The sequence below is a fragment of the Rhinopithecus bieti genome, unplaced genomic scaffold (assembly GCF_001698545.2).
Source record: "Rhinopithecus bieti isolate Rb0 unplaced genomic scaffold, ASM169854v2 scaffold_76, whole genome shotgun sequence".
NCBI lineage: Eukaryota > Metazoa > Chordata > Mammalia > Primates > Cercopithecidae > Rhinopithecus > Rhinopithecus bieti.
The window spans coordinates 893,497-909,837 of NW_016803343.1; the positions used below are offsets into that span (position 1 = coordinate 893,497).

The window sequence follows — 16,341 nt, forward strand, 5'->3', positions numbered from 1 at the left end:
CCAGGATGGTCTCGATCTCCTGACCTCGTGATCCGCCCGTCTCGGCCTCCCAAAGTGCTGGGATTACAGGCTTGAGCCACCGCGCCCGGCCCTAAAGTACTTTTTAAAACAATGCAATTTACTTGGAAATTCTAATATCTCCACTTTTCTTTGAGAATAATCAACTTTGAAATAAGATTCATCATAAATATTAGTCTATTAGAGAAAAGATGCTGTCAATAATCATTTTGCCTCAAAATCATGCTCAATATTTTTTTTTCTTTTTTCCTGAAAGAAAAGTGCCCAATATTGCTTGACTTGAAATAATTAAATTAGGAGAAAAGCAAGAGTCTATTAGTATATATTTTATCTTTTACCAAATGACTTAATAAAAATAATGTATACATTAAAAACAACAAACGAAAATACTCTATGTATAATAAGAGAACACTAGGAAGAAAAAAATACCACATGTACTTTATTTTAGAGTATGAACATTAAAGCTAAAAAAGCCATAGAATATTCTTCTGTGTTAATACCAAATGCTGTCTTGTCCTAAAGTCTCACAACAATAGAAATACTTGCAGATAAAAATTTTAATTCCCCATGGGGTAAATCTATGCACATTATAAAACTATTAGTTGATTTTTGTTGATAGGTTGTAATACAAAATGCTTTCAAATGGCTCCTATGTGTGGCTTGAAATTAGATGAGAATCATACTAATTTAGAAGTATAATATACTTGAGTCATAATAATACTTGCTTTTAAAAATATCTGAGTACTACACAATGACTTTTTGTAAAATGAAATCATTGACTTTTATTGTTATTGCTCTATACCTCTTACTTCATTTTCTCATCTACTACTTACATGATCCAGGTCCTAGAAGTCTTGAAAGGACCTCCTCTACCATTTGGGTGCTGGCTCTGTGTATGTCTGTGTGTGTGTGTACGTATAAATAATAAAGCATGGGTGAGGGGAGGGTGGATTTGCATTTTAGAAAGGAGTGGCTATGTGAAAAAACAATGTCTTTGATTCAAATATCATTTTTCTTTTTTTTTTTTTTGTTTTTTGAGACGGAGTCTCGCTCTGTTGCCCAGGCTGGAGTGCAGTGGCCGGATCTCAGCTCACTGCAAGCTCTGCCTCCCGGGTTTACACCATTCTCCTGCCTCAGCCTCCCGAGTAGCTAGGACTAAAGGCGCTCGCCACCTCGCCCAGCTAGTTTTTGTATTTTTAGTAGAGACGGGGTTTCACCATGTTAGCCAGGATGGTCTCGATCTCTTGACCTCGCGATCCGCCCGTCTTGGCCTCCCAAAGTGCTGGGATTACAGGCTTGAGCCACCGCGCCCGGCCGAAATATCATTTTTCATCTTGACTCTAAGCCAAGAAAAAAAATGAGAAATTACGGAAATATAGTAACTGACACTTCAAAAGTGAATACTAAAATTTCAGAGGAATGTTTTTACCTAATCTTAAATGTTCATTTTGCTATGACCTATTTTGACTGTTTTGTAATAATCATTAAGTTCCTACAATGGAATGAACATAAAACCAATTTATTAATTAATCTTAATTTTTAAAAGCAATATGTAATTCAGGAATCATTTCCTTTCTCCTCTTGTGCTCCAAACAGCCACTGAAAGGCAAGGTCAGAGATATAGTTTGAGATGATCTTGCCATGCGATCCAATTACACTTTGCTAAAACACAGTTCTTTCAATTAGATAGTGTGGTTCTTGACATTTTGAAGTGGACAACCAGGTTGGTGAGTCACTTAAACTGTGGTGCCAGCTCACTGTCTATGATGAACTCGAACTGTCCTTCCCAGCCAGGAACTCTTGGCAAGCTTCCTTAAAGACCCAGTGGCTGGCAAAGCATGAGAAACTATCACACAGAGAATGAGGTCCTCCTTGGGTTTTGAAAACCGATGATAGAAGTCTTAGAATGATGCAAGCCAGGTCACCATCTCCTAAACCACGAGCCTTATCTTGAATGTAACATTATTTCTAAGTTGGATCTGAAAAGGAAAAAAAGTTAAAGTATAAGGCAATGGTTCATTTGTACAAAAGAAAACAATGTCAAGTCTCTTAGCTTGGTTTCCTCCAGTCCAGTTCAGAATCTCTCCCAGAGAAGAACAAAAATCATTTTTTCAGTCTTTTGCATACATTTTTACTAAAAGGACTATGAAATAAATAGGTATTTTATTCAGAAATTTATGGATCTGGCTCTTCTCTTAGGTTGAAAATTCACAAATATGTTACCAAAGTACAGAATGTGGAGGCTGAAGAATCTAAGAGATTGTCTAGTCTCATGTTTTTACTTTACGTATGCAAAATCTGAAGGCCAGAAGCATGAACTGCCTTACACACAAAATACTAGTTAGATGCCTGAACTAGAACCTAGATCCTGGCTGGCATTTCTAACCTAGTATCTTCTCTACTATAATATGTAGCCTTTTCACTAGGGTAGAGAATATTAAAAGCCCATACTAGTAGACATATCCAAAGCCTTAGAGACAGAGTCATTCTGGGGCAAGGATATAAAATGATTGCAAATGATTCAAATTTCACTTCCAGGAAACAACTTTAGGTACCACATAAGCAGAAATGTGCTATTGGAAACTTCAAATTTCTCAGGAACTTATGTCTTATGGTAACAAGGGCATATTGTTAATATTATTTCTCCAGCTAATTGTTTTTATTGATCTGTTGTGGTTAATAAGCACTAACTAGTTTCTGTAGGTATGGAGTCCCCATTCTGCCAGGTTTGTAATTAAGTAACAAGAAGTGGGGCTTTGGTGTTGGTCTGTCTCTGCTACCAGTATTATGAAAGAGTCTATCCAAATAACCATGAGGTACGTAAGATAGGAGGGCTGCCAGTCCACGAAGGCTTGATCTAGTTTTTCTTTAACGTTACTCTAATTTACTTCAGGTTTAACTTATGTCTATTAGGATCAATGGATCTTAAAAATGAAGTTAAAAAAAAAAAGACTGTATAAAAATGTGCAATTAATTGCTGACACCCCAAACTGTGACTTGTCTACTGCATTCAGTTGTAATGGTACTTTTTTTTTTTTTTTTTTTAAGTCACTGTCTAGCTCTGTTGCCCAGGCTGGAGTGTAGTGGTGTGATTTTGGCTCACTGCAGCCTCTGCTTCCTGGGTTCAAGTGATTCTCCTCACTCAGCCTCCCAAGTAAGTAGGATTACAGGTGCATGCCACCATGCCCAACTAATTTTTGTATTTGTAGTAGAGACGAGGTTTCTCCATGTTGGTCAGGCTGTTCTTAAAACCTTGTCCTCAGGTGATCCACCTGCCTTGGCCTCCCAAAGTGTTGGGATTACAGGCGTGATCCACCACACCCGGCCTTGTAATAGTACTCTCTATTAGTGTATTTCTAGTGCTGTCTCAAAGTTCTCTTTCTAACTTCTCATGGCATTTCGAAAAAATCATGATTTAATTCTGAAAATTTGCTGGGGGACTCCAAAAGAGAAAAGGGTAAGGAATGAGAATTTGAGAAGAGAAGGAAAAGTACTAGGTATGCTGAGGGGCCAATCAGTGGCTCTCTAGGGAAGGAGGGGGGTGTTTAACAAGATAGTTATATGTGATTAAGAGGTGAAGGCAAGAGTAGTCAGGTAGTCCTTAACTCCCATCTAGAATTTCAAAGAAATGCTGTTTCCTTTCCATAGATTCAAGAGGGTATTTATTAGTTAAGGGAGGCATATTTTGGTACTAATCACATGTTAAATTTTGGGAGCAGGGAATAAGAAACTCCTCTGAGGATGAGTCTGAATAGCATTTGCTGGGCAACCTTCACTCAAAATGTGTGGATGAGGCTCAGCTGCCTAGGCTATACATTCACATGTATTTTTCCATTTCTCAAAATATTTTAGTTGTCTTGCCTTGGCCCAATAGAAGACTTCCCCACCCAAAGGAAAAAGAGGTGTTAAGGAAAGCTTCTTGGTAGAAGGGAACTTTCAGATATACAAATCTTTTTTTCTTTTCTTTTGTTTAGACTGAGTCTCACTCTGCAGCCCAGGCTGGAGTGCAGTGGTATGATCTCGGCTCACTGCAACTCTGCCTTCCGGGTTCAAGCGATTCTCCTGCCTCAGCCTCCTGAGTAGCTCGGACTACAGACATGCACCACCACACCCAGCTGATTTTTGTATTTTTAGTAGAGACGGGGTTTCACCATGTTGGCCAGGCTGGTCTCGAACTCCAGACCTCAAGTGATCCATCTGCCTCGGCCTCCCAGAGTGCTGGGATTACAGGCGTGAGCCACTGAGCCCGGCCTATTTTTCTTTTTAGAATCAAGGTTTGAGAAGTCGGTGAGCTGAGCAGAAAAGAAAATGAGGAATTATGAAATTAAAGTATGAGAACTTTCCCCTAGGTTTGTACTTGAGCTCCACCCCAGGACCAGGAAAGCTGTACTTCAGGAGCAATGCTGATTAAGGGAAGAGCTCTGGTCTTATCCACTTCTTGGCCCACCTTAAAACTTTCCCAGAGCTGTTCCTGCAGTGTTCCATTCTAGACACTCTCCACAGGACTGTTGTGAGAAGGGCACAGCCTCCAGCAACCTGACCAGCATCTACTTGCTGCCAAAGCACTGCCACTGGAAAGGAGGCCCACCCTTTTGGCATCCTTCATAGGCCCCTTAGGAAATTGTTAAAGACAGAAACTTTGAAATTGAATTTTAATGATTGTCAGGAAGTAAGGGTGAGGTATGGCAGCTGGGCTATCCAAGGGACAGGCCTGCTTTTTGGCCACCATCTTCCCCTACCCCTGATGAGAGGAAGGGAAGAGGTTGGACCAAAAGGTAAAGGTTTCAACTTTGAGGGTGCTGATTCAGGACCCATATCCACAAACAGAAAATTAAAAGCAAACAAAACAAAACAAAGCAAAAGACTTACAACTTCAGAGTCTCAGTTCCAGGCTGCCCAAGTGAATTGTAGGTCCAAGACATTAACTTTTATAAAGGATGAGGGGGTGGCTGGGCAGAATATGGAGGACCCCCTACTTCTTATACATAATTGCTCACCAGGGAAAGCACAGCCACAAAGGGGGCTGTGAAGGGCCCCAGGGAGAACGGGAGAGCTTGTAGAAAGAACCAGTTTCTCTTCTGGATCCAAATGGCCTGTGCTTTGGGGTGACTGCAGTTGGATTAATGCTCTGTTTCCTTCTGTCTGCCTGGGCTGTGTCTAAATGAAAAGCAGACCATAACATAATGCTGTCCCATCACCACTTTTCTAATCCCAAAACTCCAGTGCCTGAGAGTGAAACTTCACAAAAAAGTTATTGCCAGCAACAAATTCAGGCTGACAAATTGTCAATAATCACACCTTCGACATGCTGGATGACTTTCAGGCAATAAATAAGCAGATGCAAGAAGAGCTGCTGGCTGGGTGGGCAAGGTGCAGGCCACAGCCTAGGCTGCAGTTTTCCCAATGTGTCCCCCCACAACAAGGGAATGCGTTCAGGGTGAGGACTGCAGGGCGCCTGCTTGCCTGCTCTAGCTGTTGCTCCCTTTCTTCCTGTCACTCACATAAACTGCACAGAGGAGCTTCTCTCTTCCCTCTCCTCCAGTTAACCCTTCTGGGTATGTGTTTCTATGGTCTCAAGCACCCTTGATTTACAGTCACATTACCCAGGTTTGCTTTTGATTGAAATCCTGGGCCCCTGGAATGTATTAGACATCTAGTTACTTCCATATACCTGTACATTTTCTGTGACAGATAAAGAATTAACAATATAAAAAATAATATTTTACCTGTGAATGCATTTGAAAAATGAATGCATATTATATCATTTAAGAACTTAAGACACATCTGAAAGACATCTTTTTTTTTTTTTTTTTTTTTTTTGAGACGGAGTCTGGCTCTGTCGCCCGGGCTGGAGTGCAGTGGCAGGATCTCAGCTCACTGCAAGCGCCGCCTCCCGGGTTTACGCCATTCTCCTGCCTCAGCCTCCCAAGTAGCTGGGACTACAGGCGCCAGCCACCTCGCCCGGCTAGCTTTTTTTGTATTTTTTTTAGTAGAGACAGGGTTTCACTGTGTTAGCCAGTATGGTCTCGAACTCCTGACCTTGTGATCCGCCCGTCTCGGCCTCCCAAAGTGCTGGGATTACAGGCTTGAGCCACCGCGCCCGGCCTGAAAGACATCTTTCAAGGTGTTTGCAGGTTAGTGCTTCTATAATCACCCACATCTGTCTGTCCTCCAGCACACACACAGTCACAAGAGTGCTTTTTGATTTGTCTTTCCTGTTTTAGACTCACTCCGTGCTTTAAATTTAGGAGCAATTTTAAACACATACATGGATCCAAATATGCATTTATTATATAAGATATGATTTCTTGCCTAGTTTACAAATCCAGTTACCCGATCGTAACACTTCAAATTAAATTTTTAGTCACAGCCCTCCTAGGAGGTTGATTTAGCTACAGAAGTTTGGGTTCAAAATTTAATTCACACTTCCATTTTCTCTAACTTGAATTTTGATTTCTGCATTTAAATACAACACAGCACTTGAATTAAGGGTCTTCTTGTTAAACTGGAGGCTTTTCTAATTTTTCTGAACTCTATAGATGAACTGCATTGTCACATAATCGATAGGAAAATCTCAGCTGTCACAGATCCTAAGCAACCCTCTGCTACAGAAATAACACGATCTGGCATTTCTGAGTTTGAAAATGTGCTGTTTGGATGACATGAGACCAGAACTACCCAGACGGCTTTAAATATTGTGGTCTCTAAGAACTGCTGAGGACTGACCTGCTGAGAATGACTGAAATACTTCCAATAGGCTTTTCTCCTGGTTAGAGACCAGGTGTTGCCTTTTTTTTCTTCCATAAATAAGTAATGCAAGAGCCAGGGTATTGGTATCTGAGATTCAAAGCTGTTTCTAGGCTCAACTAAGTTTGCTGCCATACAGTTTATATCAGAATTTCAAATTAAGTGTTTCCTTCCCCAAACCAATAAGCAATTCAGGCTTGGATTTTAGAGTCCAAATCTGAAACTAAACACCTATCCTTTGAAGTTTTAGATCATTTCTATCAACATGAGCAGGGTTTCTGCAATAGATAAATCCTTCAGCTCAAAAGAAACTGAATGGCATCTGATAATAAATAACATGAAACCATAAAACTATAGCAAACCATTTCTCTGCCTCAATGCCACTGTTTCTTGCTGAACTCTTAGTATTGTCTCTACAATCTGCCACACACAAATGCCGCTATATCACATGAGAGCATGAGGAAGATGTATCCATATCTGTATCCTCTCCACTTTTATCTATAACACACTACTCTGCTACTCTTAAACTAATGACTTGTTTCAACGAGGGTATTTTTTAAGGTGTTACTGGGTGGCCCTACCCTAAAATCTACCCCACTTAGTGGATTAGATTATGTAATAAATACCTTAATTTATTTCAGAAGAACCCTGCTAAAAATGCTTATGACCTTGTCATACTATGAATCATGTACACACCAAATGTAAAAATATTCTCTGATTTATCAATTTGCTCTGTCAGAGAGTTTATGTGTTAAATATTACAGTTAGTTACACTTCGCCTGCATGGGCCCATTTATACAAAGAAATGCCTAGAGGGGAATCAGACAATAGCAACCTAAGTGATACAGATTCAGTTTATAACTTCAAAGTATGGATAGGTAAAACTTTTTTTTTTTTTTTTGAGACGGAGTTTCGCTTTTTCGCCCAGGCTACAGTGCAGTGGTGTGATCTTGGCTCACCGCAACCTCTGCCTTCTGCTTTCAAGTGATTCTCCTGCCTCAGCCTCCCGAGTTGCTGGGATTACAGGCGCACACCAACACACTCGGCTAATTTTTGTATTTTTTAGTAGAGACGGGGTTTCACCACATTGGCCAGGCTGGTCTTGAACTCCTGACCTCGTGATCCACCCGCTTTGGCATCCCAAAGTGCTGGGATTACAAGCGTGAGCCACTGAGCTCAGCCTGTGTAAAACTTTTCTAAAACTAAAGCTGTTGGAGGCTGCATCTCCTAAATCTACCATCAGTAGGATCTTTGGGCTGAAATACCACCTCTAGTTCAACCATCATCAGGGAACCATTGCATCAGGCTAGGTATTTCGCTTTTATTCAATTCTAGAAGAAAATGGGATAACTTGGACTAATATAAAAAGCCAACATTTCAAATTGGCTTCATTTCTCAAGATCTTAGAAGCTCCCAACACACTGAGGCTATTTTTTGGCAACCTTGTTCTAGCTCCAAACTCTCCTGTTTACACACGAGAGTTTATCCATTATCATAGTCCACAGGCTTCTCCATAACTGTAAGTTGACATTTGGAAATTATGTCATGCCAAAGAGCCCCAAACCTATCCAGGAACCAAGTTATTTATTTCTAAAGCAGCTGTCATTTGTGGAGGTGGAACAGAGAAGGTAAGAACTAGGCACATAATATCCAGGCTGGGAATGGCTGACCTCTGATTATCCATTAAGGAGAGATGACTGATGAAAACACGTTCATTTCTTGGATGCTTGATCAGTGTGTGAATTTGCCTCATTTACAATTAAGGGAAATGATTAAACCTCAGCCCAGTCTTACACACTGCAGAGTTTTATTTAATTTTTGTAAACGTGCTGTATTAAGCTAGCTTGTCCTCGATTTCCAAGATATAAATCACATAAGGTCAATACTGCAAGTTCAATGATTTGCCTGCATTCTTAATCACGTAGCACAGAGACATGAAGCACTGAATATAAGGGATGTACTGATAACCCCAGCATATATGGCTCTAATATTTCAGGTTCAGGCTGGGCGTGGTGGCTCACGCCTGTAATTCCAGCACTTTGGGAGGCTGAGGCGGGCAGATCACAAGGTCAGCAGTTCGAGACCAGCCTAGCCACCATAGTGAACCCCCCCGTCTCTACTAAAAATACAAAAAAATTGGGCCAAGGTGTGGTGGTTTACGCCTATAATCCCAGCATTTTGGGAGGCCGAGGCAGGTGAATTACATGAGGTCAGGAGTTCAAGATCAGCCTGGCCAACATGGTGAAACCCCTGTCTCTACTAAAAATACAAAAATTAGCTGGGCGTGGTGGCACACACCTGTAATCCCAGCTACTCAGGAGGCTGAGGCAGGAGAATTGCTTGAGCCCCGGAAACGGAGTTTGCAGTGAGCCGAGATCATGCCACTGTACTCTAGCCTGGCCGGCAGAATGAGACTCTGCCTCAAAAAAATAAAAATAAAAATACAAAATACAAAAAAATTAGCTGAGCATGGTGGTGGGAGCCTGTAATCTCAGCTACTCAGGAGGCTAAGGCAGGCGAATCGCTTGAACTTGGGAGTTGGAGGTTGTGGTGAGCCAAGATCCTGCTACTGTGCTCCAGCCTGGGCAACAGAGTGAGACTCCGCCTCAAAAAACAAAAAAAAAAACAAAACAAAACAAAAAAAGGTTTATTTATTTACATACTTCATACTTGCACACACTTTCTTTCTCCTCTACCCCCAACAGGAAATATTGCTTTCTCTGACCCTCTGCAATCTAACCTTAACACTACAGAAACCATGAGCTGGAGATAACTGCTTTCTTGCGGTACTATTTATGAAACATTCTCTTTTTTTCTTTCCCTAGGAATCTATCCCAAAGGATTGAGCAATGTGCTATGCTGCTACTCCACTAGATCTCAGCGAAAAGGTGGGGGTTGCAAGACCATCTTAACCCTTGCAATGGTCTGGCCAGCAGCATTTGCTTTGTTGTCTAGTTCCCTGAGCTCATTCTCAGCTTAATTTTAGAAACATATCTAGGTCTACATTTATCTCTTTAAATGGCCTCCAACATTTGTCAGTACTGTGCCACTGGCCAGGTGTGGTGGCTCATGCCTATAACGCCAGCATTTTGGGAGGCCGAGGCAGGCAAATCACACGAGGTCAGGAGTTCAAGACCAGCCTGGCCAACATGGTGAAACCCTGTCTCTACTAAAAATACACAAAAATTAGCTGGGCATGCTGGCAGGTGCCTGTAATCCCAGCTACTTGGGAGGATGAGGCAGGAGAATCACTTGTACCCAGGAGGCAGAGGTTGCAGTGAGCCGAGACCATACCATTGTACTCCAGTCCAGGCAACAAGAGCAAAACTCCATCTCAAAAAAAAGAAAGAAAGAAAGAAAGAAAGAAAAAGAAAAAGAAAGAAAAGAAAAACCNGGGGGGTGGAGGCAGGTGGATCACCAGAGGTCAGGAGTTCAAGACCAGCCTGGCCAACATGGTGAAACCCTGTCTCTACTAAAAATACACAAAAATTAGCTGGGCATGCTGGCAGGTGCCTGTAATCCCAGCTACTTGGGAGGATGAGGCAGGAGAATCACTTGTACCCAGGAGGCAGAGGTTGCAGTGAGCCGAGACCATACCATTGTACTCCAGTCCAGGAAAAAAAAGAAAAAAACCATCTCAAAAAAAAAAAAAAAAAAAAAAAAAAAAAAAAAAAAAAAAAAGTACTGTGCACCAATCCTGGCACATGTGTCTCTTCTATGTAACGTCTGTCATTACACAAAGCATTATAAAAACATAATTTCCAACCTTGCAATATACCCTTACTACAGAAATCATTACATTAGCGTAACAAGCACAAAGTTCCAAGGTAGTAATTTGGTTATAAGTCTAAAATCCTTCCAGTTCCGTCAGATCTCTATGGATGTATGGTGTTACCCTTCTGCAACTAAGGTCTGTGTCAGTGGATCTCTTGCATGAAGGAAGTTCTGCTGGGTGAACAGTAACAGTTTGTACTCAGGGACTCAAAGTCTGAGTTGGAACATTTCTTTAAGAATCAAGATACCTTCATCTTTTTTTTTTTCTTCCTCTATCTCTTCTTGACCACCAAGGAAACATGTCTTGAAAGGTATTCTTCCACAGGTGTTTCATTAGACAAGTGCAGATACCAGGACTTATCTCATAGGCATAACAAGCACTTTTTGGTCTTTCGGCTGGGGGATGGATTTTGGGAAATTTGACTTCTATCTATGCTGCCATTTGTGGAGGTGCAGATTAGCCGCAACTCTGCTGAGCCAGGATTGGTGGTGGTGGTAGGGGTCAGTAAGGTTGAGTTGTATTCAGATGTTAATTTACACCTGAAAAGACAAAATGTAGTCACCCACTTGGGGGTGACTTGAGTTTCTGTTGAATACCAGCCATAAGTGCTTCCTTGTGAAAGATGAAAGTTGAAACTGAGGGGGCAAGTAGTCTAAAAGTTATGGGAACAGGAAGAGAAGGAGCAGGGACAGCCTTGATGAGTAAAACAAAATGTATTTAGCCATCAGTTGTAAATCTATTTCCAACTTTTCCTTCTTAGTGAAGTTTTAAGATATAACGGAAGATGGTAATTTCCACTTTACTAAGTATTTGGAGATTGTCTATGGAATCCAAAAGTATTGGTGTGAAATAAGAATAAAGAATTAGCCTCACTTTTCTACCATTTGGATGGGTTTTCTTGTTTCACATAGTCTGTTTAACAACTTCTATCCACCTTGCTTAATGGAATCCCTAAGTACCCCGGGAGTAACTAAGGAAAAAAAAAAAAAAAAACCTTCTACATTCCAACACTGCCTTTAACCTCAAACGATAGTAAAGGGTTCATTCAGACCCCAGGACCACACTGAGGCATTAATTAGGCTGATGAAATCCATCGAAATGTATGGATTCAGCATAATCAAGTTTCTACCACAGACTATCGTTAAGGAATACGTGAGCAGCTGGGAGAATAGAAAGTACTGTTAGAGTTAAGTCATGCATGTAATTGAGTATATTTAACATAACCATTTTAATGATCAGTGATTAAAAGTGCATCTTACTTAAACGGTATATCCTCTGCAATTTGTTCATATCAACTCGATAATGTTCTCAAGAGGAAAATGTAGGGATACAAATTTCTAAACAAGATCTTGTTTGAGTTTGGGGGAAAAAAGCAGGAAAGCGAACTAGAAAGAAAAATGTGGCTTTTGCCTGCAGACTGCTACAGGAATGTGATATAAATTAATCACTGTTGCGGACACCTTCTGTGCTCAGTTCATACAAAGTATTAGGAATATATAAGAAGTGATTTTGTTATTCCTCAAAAGAATGTATTTTCCTTAAAGATGCTTTCTCTGTTTGACTTTTTTTTTTTTTTTTAAGGGGCAGGGGTATGCTACTCAAATCCTGTTGATTTTAAGAGCCTCCCTTAAGATCCTGGGAAGTTCATATTTCCAATTCTTCTTCCAACCTGTTGGGTTGGCTTATCTTAGTGGAACTTGCCTCTGTGAAGATAACAGTGGGAAGAAGAGCAGGCACCACACGGAGAAAGATGCACCCACATAAGACGGACCAAGAGCGCAAACAGTTCAGAAACCCGCAAAGGGGGAAATTTGCTATTCAAATCAGCGAGGGGCCTGAACCAAAAGCCCACGCGTTTAGAGGCAGACTCTGCTCTCCTCTATTCACTGGGACCTGGACAGTTAAATGGAGTCATTGTGGAGTCATGCACAAGCCAACCTCACTCCTTTTGTTGTATTTTCTCAACTTTTGTGCTCAAAACACGCAAATCACCGATTACTTTGCTCAGGAAAGAATTGAAGGAGGGAGGTGGATCTAGATCTACAACTAGAAGTGTGTAAATCATACAACACCTATACATCTATGCAGGCACTACTAAAAGTGAGGGTTTAGAAGCGATGCCCAACTCCCAAAAGTTGCTTCACAGGGCTCTTTTTATCTCCCTTCACCCCTGCCCCACTCCTATAGAAAAACAAATCTATTATCCCGCTCAAAATAGCGTTGAAGAGTGGCACATCTTGAATGTCTGGGAGTTGCACCGAAACTTTTACAAACCTGCGAGAGAAAGGAAGCCACAAGCACATAAAAGTATGTTGGCACATACTATTCTGTTTGCTGCAAACAAAACAAAAATGTTTTAAGGGAAAATTCATTTGATGCCTTTCTTTTCACCCAAAAGCATGTCTTCTTTGGTTTGGAGGGACAGCTCTTGGGAAATCGGGTCTCTCAAGGAGCACTCCCACCCCCAACGTATAGTCTATAAATATAGTGGAAGAGCCATGCCAGGGGCAGTAAGTGCAAGAGAATCTGGAGTCTTGAAAGCATCTTTTTCTTCTGGCTATGGTGGCACTTAAATGATAATGCAGGCAATGGAGCTGGGAGATTTATATCTTTTGGAAAGTAGGGCGAGCCAGATGGTAATAGCGTCATTAACACACAAACTTGGGATGTGCAAGTGAAGCTTGAAATTGGGAAAGAGATCAGGAGAACAAAGGGGGCTGCTGTTGAAAGGCTACCCTCTTCTGCCGGCCAAAGCTAAGAGCCCCTTGGTACTGGGGTCTGCTCCTGCCCAGAACTGGATAATAAACGACAGCTTTCCCCCTCCCCTGTTGTGACTTAGAAAGCACCAAGAAAACTTTTGCAATAGGCAAATTCGGCACTTATTTATGTGTAACCCTTTGTAGTCTGAAGTGGCAGGAATGGGCCTTTAATCCAACTGTACTTCCACCCCCACCCCCTACCCCAGTTTGATAAGCCCTGGCAATTGTTGACATTTATTTTATAAAATCAAAGTGCCGCTTGTTGTATGTTTCAGACAAAAGTTCATTTCCCTCCCCTTATGTAAATACTCTAAGTAAATATTAAAGGCTGAACAGCACTACATTTTCATTTTGGTGACGGGCGTTGGTGTGAAGGTGTTGAGGGGGGTTAAACTCTAGTTTTACTTTGTAAAGCTTTAACCTTTAAGTTAACTCCCACTGAATAGGTATAATTCAGAGAGAACAGAGAAGGCATTAAGACAAGATTAACAATGGCATTAATAATAATAATGCATATTTTTAGTAAACACCCATGCGCACCTCTATAAACAGACAAGGAGGTGTGAAACTAAAGAAAACGAAATTAGTAACATTGTTCTCCTTTTTATAAACACAATGTATGTATGTAGGTACATACAAACACATACATACATATATACACATATGTATATGGTTTCTAGGAAGAGAGTAAAGGTAACTAACGGTCATTAAGTATTGACTGGCTTGAGTGATGCCTGTTAGCGACTAAAAGTTGACGAGGTCTAAACTAAAATCGAACGTTTTCTTTTATTCTTAAAAAAAAAAAAATACTAGAGCTCTTTAAAAGCCTGGAGGACTTACCCTCAGGGATTATTCAGAGAAAAACTGAGACTGGCCGTTCGTCACAGGCAATTGTAAAGGGTTTCAAAGAGCCGATCAAACGATCGCCAGAGTAATCTACATTCAAGTCCGGATGATGGTGTTACGGCACACACCTGCGGGGTGTTTGCTGTCCGTGCCCCTCGCCGAGCTACAAATCATCATTAAAGCGAGCTGCTTAAGCTTCTTCCCAGCTTCTAGACAAGAGTTACTTGGGACAGTTCACTTTGATATTGCTACAGCTCGCAATTGACAAGCAAGCTATTTTGGAGCCCAAGCCAGAGCCCACATCCTAATGCGCTTCGCGAAGTAAGCAGGGTGGTGGGGGCGGGGAGCGATGAGCAACTGTAAAGGTCTGTCTCTTTCGCCAATTTCCAGAGAAGAATCACCGCAAAAATGTGTAGGAAACCAGGTTAAATCAGCTGACACCCGCCTTGAGTTTCTAGTGAGGGCCCTCCCAAAACTTCTTTACTACAACTTTTAACCGACTCGTACTGTGGACATAATCTCACCACCTCAGTTTCCCTCCTTCCCTCTCTTAAGTACCCACTCGGGTCAGCACCTTCCCTGGAGTTCGAGATTACATTTTTCTTCATCGGGTCTGGTATCTAGTTTGAAACTTTCACTTTTGGTTCGTTCGTTTGCGATTATTTTCTCCCTTTTTGTGCCGACTGTGCCCTCACTGCTCTCACTGCCCTCACCTTGAGGGCGAAAATAATCCGGAGTTGGGTAAAAAAGAAAGGGACTTGAGGGTCTGACAGCTGGAGGCGGGGAAAGGCGGGGGTCGATGTGGGTTTCTGTCTGCGTCTGCCTGAGCGCCCGCAAGCCCTCGGCAATCCGCGTGCGACCCACTGGCGGGGGCGGGGTGGGGGAATTCACCGGTTACCGGTGATGCCAAGATCAACACTCGGAGCGAATGTATCAATAGACCAATTTTCTGCTCTTACCGCGAGCTTTTTCGTTTCAATCCAGAGTGGAGGTGTCTGCGCTGCGCAAGACGCAACAGCACAGTGGCGTCAGGAAGAAAAAAAAAAAAAAAAAAAAAAAAAGAGGGCGCTAGATGCGGGAGGCGCAAGTATGGAAATTAACTCATTAGGAAGGGGTGTGGTTACAGCGAAGCCCCCTCCTCCATCCCGTCCTTTCTCCCTTGCTGCCACCGTCCCGGCTTGCTAAATATGAGATTACAAACAAACAAATAAAGCAGAAGCTGACTACGCAGTCCCAGATCAAACACGCTCCAGATAATTCGCTTCACTCAGCGCTGCGGCCAGATTTGCAGCTCAGCGCTGGCCCCTGACGCCCGCCGGTGGTTTCAGCGCCCGCTCCAAGCCAGCCCCTGCTTCTGCAGCTCTGAAAGGCAGGGCCCGCGGCGGCTTTTCGAAGGCACAGCACGTGGCCCTGACGCCCCGTTTGGTATACGTTTTAAAACATCAGACAAACGCTTCCACCAACATGGTAACCGTCTGAGGGCTTTGCTGATCTCAGAGGTCCTCTCTTAAATGCTGCCTGAAGAGGATGAGGGTGATGGTGGTCTCTTTGGGAGAAAAACGACAAACAAACAAAACAAACTAGAAAGTAATGTCCCAGAGGCCCTGGCCAAGAGCCTTTTCCTGGGGCGCCGCACTCCGTGAGAGGTATCAGTGGTGAAGGGCTCCGAGAATACGGAGGCTGAGGCCTGGAGGGGGTCTGAGCGTTAAAGCCCCGAGTTGTGATATTATTAACCAAAGACCAGGTTACCAAGATTGAGGGCGAGTAGGTCAGAGAACCTAGGGTGCATAATTATGTGCCGAAATAAAATGTTTCAGTCGGGGGAAAGGGGCTAAAAGAACACGCAAAACCTCTCAACGCCGCCCCCCAACCCCGCCCCAACTGCCCTGCCCCTAGGTCCTCAAAGCCTGCCTCTGTGTAGGCTGAGGGAAAAAATGGCACTTTTATGGTTTTCCTTCCTGCGTGGCTCGTCTCCCTGTCTCTGCTCCCTGCCTGGCGCTCCCCCAGCTGCGGGCCCCTTGGAGGAAGGCTGCCCAGTCCCCTCGTCTCCCGCTGCCTGCAGGCCACCGAGTCTCAAAGCACGCATTGTCCAGCGGGGGAGGGGAGGCCAGCAGACCCATGGAGAAGAATAACACTGCGCCCAACTCCTGTTAGGGAAAGTTTCCCAAATCCACTCCTTGTGGCAACATACTACTT

The 16,341-nt window shown here is 42.6% G+C and overlaps 1 long non-coding RNA gene across 1 annotated transcript in view; it reads right to left on the reverse strand.

The window, feature by feature from the left end:
* Nucleotides 1-1,521: 1,521 nt before the first annotated feature.
* Nucleotides 1,522-16,341, reverse strand: part of LOC108532740 (uncharacterized) — a 41,450-nt gene continuing 26,630 nt past the window's right edge. Inside the window, exon 3 of the long non-coding RNA XR_001886536.1 lies at nucleotides 1,522-1,997. This is a non-coding gene — a long non-coding RNA (uncharacterized LOC108532740). The remainder of the gene's footprint in view (nucleotides 1,998-16,341) is intronic.